The following is a 12,836-nucleotide window of genomic DNA, read 5'->3' on the forward strand; positions in this document are numbered from 1 at the left end:
CGCGTATACCACTGCCTGTAGTGAGTACGCCAAGCTGGACGAGAAATATTGTCAGCTGAAGAAGGCGGATGGTGCTCAAGAGGCCGGTATGCGTGTTGTTCTCATGAGCTTCCGATATGTTCCCTCAACCAGTACCGTTCCCGAGGATAAACATGTGGTCGACCGCGGATGCCGATTTTGTTTATTGGTGAGGATACGCTTTTGATTTGTCCGCTTTGATCGTGTTTTTCGTTGCCCTATGAGGGTTAAACATTAGAGCTGCATTTTCGGGCTTGCCCGAGCAGTTCGCTTCTTTTGATTTTTGGAGAACTGGTTTCCACTCAAGTGGCAGTTCGGTCCCTTTGGTATTTGCGATTCGGTAGCCGACCTGGATTTTCTGGGTAGACCCAGCAGGTCGGTGCTCTGGATCGGATTAATGCTGTATATGTTTTGGTTCTGAAATGTATTCTTGCTACATGTTGTCTTTGCTATGATAATGTATGGGAATACGCTGTGTGAGCGTTTGATCGTTTAGGACGACAAGGGGGCTTTGCCCCTGTGAGTTCGTGGGCTATGGTGCTCACTGGGAGCGTTCTCGCTTAGTTGAGTCGAAAAAGTGGGATGCCCGCAGCTTAGGGAGACTCGGGGAGGCGATGAGCCTATGAGCTCCTCGAGAGCCGCCCCGCTTAGCAGATGAGCCGAGCGTGTTTAGCACCCCCCCAAGGGCGCTCGCTCGACGAGGCGTTCTTTAGTTGATTCGAAAAGTATATGCCCCCAACTTAGCGAGATTCGAGAGGACCTTAAAGCTCCCCGAGCCGCCCCGCGCCAGATGAGCGCGTGTTTAGCCCCTGAGGGCGTTCTGCTCCTGAGAGCGTTCTCGCTTAGTTGATCCTAGAAGTATAGGTCCTCAACTTAGCGAGACTTCGAGAGGCGTTGAGCCCCCAAGCTCCCCCCCGAGGCGTCCCCCGTGATCCTCGTGTTTAGCCGATGGCCCCCGAGGGCGTGGTTTGGAGATGTTTGATGTAGGTCCGCCCTTTATGATACCATCTTGACTTTCTTTCATTTGAACTTTGTTGTGCCGGGAAACAGAATTACAATGCGTAATACAACTATTGGAAAAATTGCTTTAACAAGTATGTGTTCCATGGTCGTGGGAGATCTTTCCTTCTTGGTTTTAATCCAATACGCCGCTACCAACGACATCGCCCACGATGTAAGGGCCTTCCCATGTTGGTGCTAGCTTAGCATCATCTTGAGTTTTCTTCAACACGAGATCGCCCGGTTGAAAAGATCGTGGATGTACTCGCTTGTTGTAAGATCTTTTTGAGGACCCGGTTGGTAAAGTCTACTCGGACGGGTTGCTAGGTCGCCGTTCCTCGAGGAGGTCGATCTCTCGAGCTAGAACTGAAGTTATTAAGGCCCGTTTCGGCCAAGTTCAGATCGGGTTGTCGGATTGTCACCGGTGGGTATGACGGCTTCGCGTACCATAGCATAGGAGAATGGTGACTCGCCCGGTGCTTGAAATAGTAGGCGATGAGCCCGAGTATGTTCTCCAAATGATTGGGCCAATCGGCTTTTGTTCTTTTCAATTTTCTTTTCAAATTCTCGGAATGGCCTTATTGGCCGGCCTCCGCTTGTCCATTGCTTTGAGCGCATCGTGGTGTAGAGAATGCATGAACGATCTTCCATTTGGCCGTAAACTCTTTGACTGTTTTGCCCTTTGAACTGAGTTACATTATCCATCACCAAAGTAAAGGCCAAACCGGGTGATGAGATGAGTCCAAATGAAATTTCGACATGTGATTCTTTGGCGGGCGCTAACGGAATTGCTTCAACCCACTTAGTGAAGTAGTCCGTGGCAGCTAGGACAAAGCGGAAGCCGTGCTCTTCGAGGGGATGAATGGTCCCATAATGTCCATGCCCCACATGTGGAACGCCGGGACTCGCAAATGTTAATCGGGCCATGAAATGGGTTGCATGATGTTGTGACCAAATGTTTGGCATTTGATACATTTGAGGACATACGCTTTAGCATGGATCTGCATAATGAGGCCGAAGTACCCTTGGGAGATCGCTTTGTGGGCTAGTGACCGAAATCCCAGCATGGTTGCCGCGATTCTCCTTCGCGGAATTTCAAAGAAAAATTAGCCGGCCTTGCTCGGGTCGATACATCTCGATGAGGTCCGCCCATTTGGCGGAATAACTTGTCGCTCACCAAACAATAGCTACGCGCTTGGTGTGGAACCTTCTTGGCCTTGGTGCGCCCCTCCTGGAGTGTGCCGTCCGATGTACCGTGATAATAGGTCGCATCCATGAGTGACTCGTCCCGATCTTCGAGAGTGGGACCAGTCGCTAATTGTCAAGACTTGGTCCGCTGGTAAGCTGTGTCGGTCGACTACTTCGATAATCAGGTTGTCGAGGGACACAGTTGCGTCCGGGTAGCTAGATATGCCAAGCTATCTGCGTGGACGGTTCTCGCCACGCAAAAATGGTGTATCGACGCTCGCTAAATGACGGAAGCAAATTGTTAACAACCCGGGCGTATTTAGAGAGGTTACCTTCGGCCGGTAGTGTACTTTTTTTGCAACTCGGCGAATCCACCGGCCATGAAGTCACTAAAGATTTGATCTCCTTTACTCCCAAATTGGATCGCCACACAAGATTCCCATTATTAGTGCTTCAGATCGCTTCGCTTGTTTGACGCTATAAGTCTATCCGAACCGCCTTCTACCATAGCTCCTCGGGGAGACTAGGACGATTCCCATACCATCGCCTCCGGGTTGCCGGAACCATCGACGAGGGGACCGGATTTTGCGTATGCTCCCTTCTTTGCGCGACCTCCGCTTCACCCCCCATTAGGGTCGCCAACCGAAATCATAGGAAGTCCGCGAACGACCGACCCTTCCGTGATATCGCGCGGACGAAGTCCATATGGTGTTCGCCGACTCTTACGCCCATATTGCCATCCCGGTAGTCTTGTTGTCTTTGTGAAGAATCCTCTTCAAAGGGAGATCGCCAAAGACTTTGATTGATGAGCCCGGAAATACGGTCCTGAATTTTCTTGCCGAGTATAACAAAGCAAGGACCGCTTTTTCTATATAAGAGTAGTTCTTCTACCGAGTGAGTGTCTTGCTTGTGAAGTAGATCGGCCTTTTCGACTGTGGTTCGCCCTTGAACAGACCAACCGATGGCGAAATCGATACCGCCGGATAGAGCCCCCGTGAGTTTCTCCGTCGGTTGGTTTCATGAGGACGGAGGTGTTGTGAGGTACTCTTTGAGGGTGGCGAATGCTTGGTGGCATTGATCGCTCCATGAGAATTGCTCGCCTTTTGAGTATTTGTAAGAATGGTCGCACTTGTCCGATGCTCGATATGAATCGGTTGAAATGCAAACCATACCCGGCTAACTTTGTATCTGCTTTTGTTTGAGGGTCGGGCATGTCGATGAACGCCCGAATTTGGTCCGATTTGCTTCTATACCTCGCTATGGTGACCGATATCCGAAAATTTTTCCGAGGACGCAAGACACTTCTCCGGGGTTCGGGCCATTCCGGTTCGTCAGAGTCCGAGAACGCTTGCTCGAGGTGGGTGAGGTGGTCGGCCGCTTTTTTGCTTTTGACAACCATGTCGCCAATGTAGACCTCCATGGTATCCCCTAACATGTCCCGAACATGTTAGTTACTAGTCACGATAGGTCGCCCCCCGCTCTTTAGTCCGAATGGGAGTACGCTTGTAACAATAAAGTTCCTTTGTTCGGTGATGAATGATGTCTTCCCTCGATCTTCTTCAGCTAGTGGTATCTCGATTGTACCCGCTTATATGGGCCCATGAATGATAGCAGCTCGTGCCCACAAGTCCGGGTCGACTAGCCGGGTCGATTCTTGGTAGGGGAAGCTGTCTTTTGGAGTTTCTTGATTGACGCCAGAAGTCGACGCACAAACGGACGGTGCCATTCTTTTTTCGACCGCCACTATGTTGGCGATCCATTCGGGTAGTCGACCTTATGATGAAACCGACTTTTTGAGCTTATCTACCTCGGCCGTTGATTGCTTTTGAAAGCGAAGTGACAATCGCCTAGGACGTTGTCGAACCGGTTTGGCACCGGGTTGACGCTTTAACCGGTGGCATGCGACACTAGGGTCTATACCAGCACATCAATATACCACCAAGCTTAACACATCTTTATTCATGGACGTAAAGTTTACAAGTTGAGCCTTAAGTGTGGGGTCTAGGTTGGCTCCCACATAGACGAAGTTTAGGGTCGCCTTCGGTTCCGGTGGTTCACTTGTCGCTTTGTCTTGAGTCGGGCGCTTGGCTCGAAATGCTCAAGTTAAAACGAAATGCTCGCGCGTGCTCAGATCGGTGTGTTTGGAAAGCCGAAAAGTCGAGGAACTGGACGCCCGGGCGTCATGGTTACGACAACACGGCGATCGTTATTGTGACAACAGAACCGGGGTAGTTCCCCGACATTCTCCGCTGTTGGAGGGGAGGTGGTGGTAGCACGGCAGGTCGGTCGGCTTGTTCGCGATGTCGCCCAATGGGGCGATCTCCTCGATTTGAACCGCCGATATGCCAAGTGCTTTGGTAGTGGTTGAGATCGGGCCGGGTGGATCAAAACTCTTTACCGGAGCTCCCCGCATCGCTTTTGTTAAGGCTTAGCTCTCACCTCACCCACTAAATCCTTGGCCATAGTGTAGTTGGTAGGTTCGCTTCGACGGAGATGGGAGGTTCCTCGCCTTGGTTGCGGCAATGATTTGGTTACAATGATGGGCTTCGAAATGGGTTGCTTCGGTTCCATCATTCCCCTTGGGCCGGAAAACGGATGACCCGATGCGCCGCGGATGGTACGGCAACCAACGCCGCCCTAGAATGGCGTTGTAGGGCGACTTGGTATCTAGGACGCCGGCGTTGAAGCCGACTTTGTCTTCCTGATCCCACCGAGACCGGGAGGATGATGTCTCCTATTGGGTCGGCCTCGAGCCGCTGAATCCGGGAGGGGTGCAATGGGGTCTATGAAGACCGACTTTGGTAAGTTCATCTCCCGGATCGTGTGATAGAACAAAATATCGCGACGAAGCTACCGGGTCGATCAAAACTTCAGACGGTCCGCGATTTTGACGTGGACCACGAGTGCATCGTTATGGAGGCGGAACCTTGTTGAGGTCGACCTCGAGAAGGTGATATCTCCCGCTTCTTCTTCCCCGAATCGCGCGGCATGGCCGCGCTTGTGAAGAGAAATTGTATACTTCATGAAGGGTCTCGACGCCTTCGCGCTTCCGCGGAACTTGAGGCGGAATCGCCTTGGGAGAGTGATCATGTGGATGGTTCTCCGCCGTGCTCGCGACGCCTTGACGGGCCGACGGCTCCGATAGGCGCTGCTCGGGAGCGCCCCTACCGGCTGGGCTGGGCGGCGAGACCTCGGAGCGCTCTTCTTGGTGGGGACCCGCTTCAATCTTATGCGGGCATGAGTTTGTGGCGCAGGTCGCCGTCAGGGATGTTAGTGTACTGTTTGATGTGCCCAGCTTCGACCAGGTCTTGCAAGTAATGCTTGAGCCCCCAGCAGACGTCGGTCTCATGGCAATTTGCGCGATGAAAAGCGCAGAAGGGCTGATCTGGGCGATCTGCTGGCTGTCGTATCTCTGGGCGGTAGAATGCAGCACGCTTGATCTTTTCTAGTATGTGACTAGGAGATCTGGTGAGCACGGCGAATTCCCGATCATTTCTTGGTTTGGGTCTGGAGGGTTGCCCTTGTTGTCGTGGTCGTTTCCTAGATGATGATGCGACTTCGTAAACTTCTTCCTCTTCTGCTGCTGCTTCTTCTGCTTCCCTTTTCTGCTTTAACAAAGCCTCTTGCAGCTTGATGTATTTATCCACTCGCGCATACAGCTCGGCCAACGTGTCGGGTTGGTCTTTTAAGAGCGACCTAGTGAGGCCGGTGTTGCGGGAGCGGCAGGCGGTTGTGAAAGCCACTGCGGCAAATGATTCCTTGAGGCCGCTTTCCATGTCCAAGAGCTCTGTTTTGAACCGGCTTAAGAAGGAGCTGTAGGTTTCCTCCCTGCCCAGAGTGAGCTGGAAGAGTGAATTGAGATCACCCTTCTTGGCGCCTCGTTGTGCAAATCGGGTTCGCGAACGTTCGGTGAGTCGCTCGCTTCAGATGGAGTCGGGCTCGAGGGAGAAAAACCACTCGAGTGGGCCGTCCTTTAGGCTGGCTGGAAAGAGTCTGCAGCGGAGATGGTCGAACTCAGTTTTAGATTTGAGCATATCGCGGCTATATGCTGGCCCGGCGGTAATCGTCATACTGATGGAAAACGGGTCGGACGGTCCGAGGCGAGACCTTGTGAAGGACTTCGCAGCCAATGGAGAGGCGATAGGTTTTCAATTTTCGCACTATTTGAGTGGAATCTTTCTTGACCGCATTCTTGTCGAGCCTTTGATTTAGCTCGGTGATTTGTCGAAACGCTGATAACGCCGTTGCGTCGGCGGTGCCCGCTAGTGGGCTTTGTGTATCTACTTGTGCACGAAGGTGACGCTTTTGCCCGAAGTTGTGCAATTTGTTCGCTTCATGGTTCCTAAAAAGAGTTGAATTGAGCTTCGAGGCTTGCCATGCTTCGTGGGCTTGAGAATCTTTCTGGTTTGGTTTTTTGCTAATGATTAGTGTAAAGGTGGTTTGGCTTCTCAAGTAATCGAGACCACAGACGGCGCCAATGTAAAGGTGTGGTGTGTTATTCCTCTACAAACAGTCTCTGGGGACTGATATGAATAAATGGGTGAGACCGAGTTCGGCTTTTGGAGCTTAACCGCCTACGATCTTGCTCACGGCCGGGCTCGAGTAGAATCAGTCCGGCGAGTTCATAGGAGTGGTATTTATAGAGATTCGGAGTGTATCCTCACCCTCCACGTGTAGAGGATATCACCAACGTGGGGTGTGGATCATGGGAGCATGTGAGAAATATCTACATAGGTCCATTGCGGATGATGAGGAGTGATACCGAAAGCAAGTAGCTTGTCGCGGATGGCTGATCGATAGTCGATTAGTGCAAGTACTCCGTCGACATGATTGCTTATGGATAGGGAGTATGTGTCAACCGATGTAGTTCGTGGTGATGCGATGACGCCTTGTTTGTTGGTTTCGTGGATGCGACTCGATATCACGCAGTCGGTGCCTTAGTTCCACTATGCTAAGCGCGTGCTGTATAGAGAATATCACTCCCCTACACCATCCAAGCTAACCCAAAGAATGAGATTTTGTCAGTGGCCTGGCCTATATTGCAAGACCCAAATTCGAATAGCAACCAGACTTTGCGCAGTACTTTTTATGAAATCTGAGGGGTTTTTTTTTTTTTTTTTTTTTTTTGCAAGTCTGGTATAAATGAGATCAGTAACTAGTTGGTCGATCTCCATACTTCTTATTATCATCAACTATAAATTTTATCAACTTTACTAGTTACTAGTTGGCATATGCGAGTTTGAGACATTCTTTTTTGCACTATCAATTAGAAGTAATTTTTTTCGATAAGTTTAGAACTCCCAGTAGTGATATATGATATTTATATGAAATTTCACCACTTCACATATCGTGCTATTCTTTCAAAACAAAATATCTTGACAACAAAGTACACGTGTTATGCGTCAGAAGTCGTGATGGCGAGGAAAATGTAGTAAAGGCGGCGGAATCTTTGTTATATGCCGCGCGACTTTAATAATACTTTAAATTTGGTGGCCCCTATATTTGTATAGGTTATCTATCTACCACGTGGCATTAAAAAAAGCTAAGGTCGTTGGGCTTCCTCGGCTGAAGCACTCAGTGCCGCAACCCTTGAAAGTTCAGACAAACGAATTTTTCTTTCACTTTGGTGAGTTTTATGTTTTACTGTTGCCGCGTAGACACTAGACAGATTAGTGAAGGTGTCAACATATACAATTAGTGGTGAAGGTGAATGTGAAGGTGACGGTAATAATTGTCCGAATGAACTGGAATCCATTTGTTTTATTTAAGGTCGTGGACTTATCTTTCCGCCACGTGGTGCTTTCTTCAGTACTTCATACTTCATACTTCTTACTTAAATAAACAACCGTGTGTTGTTCTCGTTTTTTCTACTTAAAGACCAATGACACTTTGGTCTCATTGTTGACTCTTTCCTGATTCTCTTTCCCACGTGTTCTATTTCTTTTGTTTTGAACTTTTGACCACATTTCATACTTTCAAAGTGCTAATATGTAACGATTCCGAGGTATCAATTGATAATCGACTCTGTGAATAGGGCTGGAAATGGTACGGGATTTGAATTAGATCATATCCGAATCCATTTTAACAGATATAGTTTTTATGTTTGTGACTAGAATCTGATCCGAATATCTGAAAATCCAAATCATTTTAACAAGATTTATATTTTGATGTCTAAAAATTAATTTATATTTTATATTTATATATGAAAATTATTAAAATAATATATTTTTTAGTGTTTTTTTAATGGATATAGATATCCGAAATCCGATCCGAATCTGAATGGATCCAAATATAGTAAAAAGTTTTGAGTGAAAATCCAAACCCGCTCCATTTCCATCCCTATCTTGAAGTGTGAACTATCACATTATGTATTCTCAAATTTGGCAACTTTTTGTACTTTTGATTCTTGTGGTTTTTTTACTTGGTGGGCTTAATTGAAATCTAGCCCACCGTTTCAATACATTCAAAAGTGGGTTTGGTTTGCATATTTCGAGCTTGGGCCGGGTTTGACTAGATTTCTTCTCTATTACTTTCTGATCTGGTGCTCTGAGGTGTGAAATTCTTCATATTTTATGGGATTATGAATTTGGTTATGTAGTATCGGTATGCTAAACAAATAGCCACAAATCATACACCACACGTTGATTAACTATTTCAAGCATCATCAACGCGTTGTTATAATTGGCTGTGACACAGCATATAGGACTGAGTAAAGAGGTATTGCCAATTTGGAATGGGCTCGCGTTTAGATCTTAACCCGAGCTAGCTCGTCTTGCACCGTTGCACTCAAGCTATAGGCTGTAGCCCCTATTCTATTCTGGAGACTTAGCATTTCTTCGCCCGTAAAACAATCTATAGTTAAAAAAGTATTGGAATTGTGGGCCTGTAGAGCAATATTGTAGCCACTCTGGCACAAATGGTTTTGCTTACGACTAAATAAAATTAATTATTATCGTAAAATAAAATAACAAGATAATAGAGAAATGCATTCGTAATACTAGCATTATTTGCATGCGCCTTAATTGTTCTTAAAAGTAGTGTGGGCTGTATTTTACATTTTAACTTCATAAGCTTCTGCAGTATTTTAGTTTATACTAAGCAACAAGTTATATTTTGCCTTGCAAACTTCTGCTAGGTGACATCTTAAAAACTAGACTTCCACATGAATATGGGACTGAAAATGGCGTTAGGTCGTGGTCTATGCCAACCTTAACAAATTGTTATATACCGTAAGCGAACAATTACAACGTGTAAGGACTGCAAAAATTCTTGTGTGACAAGCTAATTCCTAATTAAACAAATTGGGATAACCTTTTGTTGTCCCCTTACAAGTTATAACTAACATAGGGATCTCATGCATATTGAGTGGCTGCATGATATTTTTGTCAATTAGTACCACCACAAATTCAATTAGCATTATAGTTGTACAAGCTGCTGAGAGCTAAAAATTGTGTTGCCTTGCCAAAAAAAAAAAAAAAAAAAAAAAATAATAATAATAAAAATCAGAAAGTGGTGATATATATTTCTAGTCAAGCGATTGGGTTTTTATATTTCTCTTTTAGTTATGAACATGTGCAGATCCGGCCTCCTCCTTTACTCTACTTGGTACTTGTCAATAATGATTGAGTGAGTTCAATGCATGTCAACATGTGTGATTGTTCCATTTACTTGATATCCACTGTGTTTATAGTTGATACATAATATCTATTACGCTGGTATCGTTTAAATATCCTGTAAAAAATTATGTGAAACATCGAATAAACAAAATTACCTTCAATCGACAAAATAGAATATCTATTGAGAATCAATAATGATATGCCAAATCCTAATTAAAGGGACTCTCTAATTGACTACTTTATATTTATATTGAATTGTATTCATATAATAATTATACGCCAAATCCTAAAAACGGAGTCTCTAATTGACTGCTTTATTGATTTGTATCAGTATATTGTGCTATACAAACATGCTTGTAATCTAATGCGCATCAATAACAGCTTAGGAAGACGGAAAATGGGGTCAGTTTTTAGAACAGGCACAGAAGTATTCTGGGATTTTAATTAGATTTTCTTTTTAATAGTTTTAATAGTAAATTTATATATCCTAATCATTTCTCAATTCTCACACTTATGAGTTATGACCCAGGCTCATAGCTCCTCGACACGTACAGCTTGGTTGGACGAGCTCACATGGGTCTTCAAGTGGATCGCATGGCAAAGTTAGATGAGTTGCTTGCAGGCCCAAATAGTCTAAGAGATGGAGACCATCTTATTTCTGTAGTTTTCATTTCGCGCTCCTTATTTTTCTAAACATGAAATTGAAGGAATGATAGTTTCAACATTTTGTAACTTCTACCTCATATTTCAAAAAGTTGCAATGAATTTACTTTATATCGTCAAGCTGACCCACTTTTGCTCTTAAATGTGCTTGTGAAGATACAAGTGTTTCTCTTTGAATTTCTTGGTCATTGCCTTCAAATGTTACGGATCTTTTTTCCTAGTTACGAATTTTGGTAATGCTTATGTTATATTCTATTAGAGGTAAGAACATATGTTGTATCGGGCTCTTCTTATCCAAGTTTAGAAATGACTTTTTGACATCCTACATCATTAATGAAGTTATGGTTGTGGAGAACAATGACTAAAACGGACCTCTTATTCTCCACGTTCCGTTGATGAGAGATTGAAATTGGCAAGTTTGAGGACCACATATTATCAGATGGATAATAGCTAGATACTTGCACCATACCTAATTAGGAGAGTTAAAACCACATATGAGGGCAAATGATGCAGCCTATAGATCACCATTAACATGGGGGAGAATAGACCAAGAAAGAAGGAATGGAGAACCAAGGCAGAGCTAAGAGAGGTGATCGCGGAGATGAAAAAATAGATAGAATTGAGTTCAAGTTGCTAGTGTGCAGAGTACCATGTGGTATCTGACTTGGCATTTAATTTGACGACCATCTACAATCAAATATAAGGTTACCAATATTAATGGCTGCAATTAGGGATGTAAATGGGGCGGGTCGGGGCAGGTTTGCCATCCCATCCCTGATTCCCTGATATCAATTTTGTTCCCCATACTTGCCCAGGGCCGTCTCTGAGAATTTGAAGGCCCTGCTGGAAATTCAAAAAACGGCCATTTTACTACTCACAGAAAAAGGATTTAAGTTGGTTAATGTATTAGCATAAAAAATGAATCAGAAAAGATCTTGTTTAGAGTGAATAGGAATGTAATCTGGCTTCAATATTATCACTAATTTGTGTCACTTTTTATCCCCCAAAACACGGATGACCTCATTTTTTAAAAGATTTTGGGGGCACGACCGTACCCACTAGCATCCCTGGTTCGCTCGATCAATCATAACCGTACTTGAGTCTTTTTTCAGTTCATCCAGTTCATCCGTGCATACGGGTTGTTCTCCTGAGTACATTGTCTGCGGATCTTAGTATGATCAACTGTGTGACTCCATGGTTAGTTAGGCATTTTGAAGTTGATTGAACTGCATATCCATAGTACAATACATAAGCAACTTAAATATGAAAGCGAAATGGAAAATGATATATAGTCATAACTACACATAAGTAGAAAACAATCATTGAGTATGTTGTGCGCCACTGCGCTCCTCATATAACATATCAGATCAGTACGTTGAGTTTCATATCGCTATATTTCACTATCATTTGAAGTCCTTCAGTTATCGGATGGCCGGGTTACTAACTAAACGTGCACCATAGGATCTAGGGTAATTTCCCAATTAGTAACCCATAATGTCAATCTGTTCCCAAGTAGTAACCACTCTTCAATTTTGACTTTTCAACCTCACTTTTGATACTTTTGCCCTTCTCCTTATTTTCAAACAATGCCCATATGGACCTGCAACACTCTCTCTCCCCTCTTTACCTACTGCGCATAACTCTGTCATATTGTACCTAATGAGTTTGACTTTGCAGTGATGGACAACCGTTGGATCTTGATCAAGAAAACACGTTAATCAAAACATGTTGTAGTATTTGTGGTTTCTATAATGAAGAAGCAACTGACTAATAAACTATCAGCAACTCTCGATTGATTTTTGGTTGTCGAGATCTTTACAACTTTTACCTCAGATTTTGAGCCAACCTAAAAAATAAGGACAAAAGCTCAAAGTTTCGTTTTTTTTTGGTTGTTTCTTCTTCTTCCCTCGCCATTGTCCCTCCTTTTTGTATTTTTAAGGTTTGACATAGAAAACATGACACATTCACATGATAAAGGTATAGTTTGTTGTTTTTAAGCTATCTAGGGCCTTGGGTCTACGGTTTTGTTCCACGTAGTTTAGTGTTTTGTTTGTTTGATGTTTCATCTTTCAAGGAAGAGGGTTTTGAAGACAAACTATGATGCGTCTCCATGCATAAATGCATGTTGATTATATAGTTGTGGTAGAATATTGGTGGTTTCCATGTTGATTATATATTTAATGTTGGGTTTAATATTAAGGCATTTAAGATAGATTCTGTCATAAATGTCCTAAAAGTGTTGGTTTAACTAGTTTGTGCTTAAATGTTTGAATTTACTTTTCAGTTTTTATGATTTATGGTTAGGTACTTATTTGTAACCATCGCTTTTTGGTTGTTTTTTTTTATACTTAA

This window comes from Coptis chinensis, chromosome 8 (assembly GCF_015680905.1).
Source record: "Coptis chinensis isolate HL-2020 chromosome 8, ASM1568090v1, whole genome shotgun sequence".
Lineage (NCBI taxonomy): Eukaryota > Viridiplantae > Streptophyta > Magnoliopsida > Ranunculales > Ranunculaceae > Coptis > Coptis chinensis.